The sequence below is a fragment of the Empidonax traillii genome, unplaced genomic scaffold (assembly GCF_003031625.1).
Source record: "Empidonax traillii isolate 1590-97213 ecotype Southwest subspecies unplaced genomic scaffold, ASM303162v1 scaffold813:size283722, whole genome shotgun sequence".
Taxonomy (NCBI): Eukaryota; Metazoa; Chordata; class Aves; order Passeriformes; family Tyrannidae; genus Empidonax; species Empidonax traillii.
This window is the reverse complement of record NW_020956006.1, coordinates 44221-45234: the sequence shown is the minus strand read 5'-3', so window position 1 is coordinate 45234 and position 1014 is coordinate 44221.

Sequence of the window (1014 nt, the reverse complement as noted above, 5' to 3'; positions counted from 1 at the left end):
CAGGGTGGATCTCAGCAAAAGGTTCTTCCCCCACAGGCTGGTTGGGCACTGAACAGGCTCCCCAGGGCAGTGGGCACAGCCCCAAGGCTGCCAGAGCTGCAGGAGGCTTTGGCTGATCCTCTGGGGCACAGGGGGTGACTCTTGGGGCTGGGCCTGTGCAGGGCTGAGGGTTGGACTGGATGATCCTTGTGGGTCCCTTCCAGCTCAGCACATTCTGGGACTCTGTAAATTGCTCCAGCATCCCCTGCCCTCTGGGCATGTGACCCAACCTTCAGCATCAGGGCAAGTGAAGAAGTTGGACTGAGACCCCACCAACAGAGGTTTCCTTACACAGAGAACCCAAATTTCCTGACAAAATGGTCTGAACTGAGTAAACCTGATCACTGTCCATCTCCAGATCCTGAAGCAGACTTGACATTAATGGGATTACGTGAGGAAACACTGGCACTCTCTTCACCACCAGATCACTGCAGTCTCATCTTTGATCCATCCTGCATCCCACCAGCACTGGGATGCATTTCAAACATTGGCAGGGGCTGCCCAGGGAGGTTTGGAGTTCCCACCCCTGGAGGTGTCCAAGGCAGGCCTGGCCGTGGCACTCAGTGCTCTGGGCTGGGGGACAGGGTGGGGTTGGGGCACAGGGGAGATCCACGGGCTGGGAGGGCTTTTCCAGACCAAAGGATTCTATGACTCTATGATTTCATGCCCATCCACTTGTGTGTATCGTAGGAAACAAAATTCCAGCCTGACTCCTGCAGGCCAAGAGCAGCAGGTGGGAATTGCTCTGCAGGTGTCTGAGAGAATCCACTGACGTTCCTGGAAATTACCTATTTGAGAGCCCTCTCCCAATTTCTGCCTCTCCACATACTCAGTGAATAACCCTACCTTGTGCCTGTAGTTACAACATTTATTCTGGATAAATATTCCAACTGTCTGGATTCCCAGGTTGGCCATAGGAGAGTCTCAGCTCTTTCAAGCACCTGGGAAAAGGTGGGAAGCAAGAACTAGAAGTGC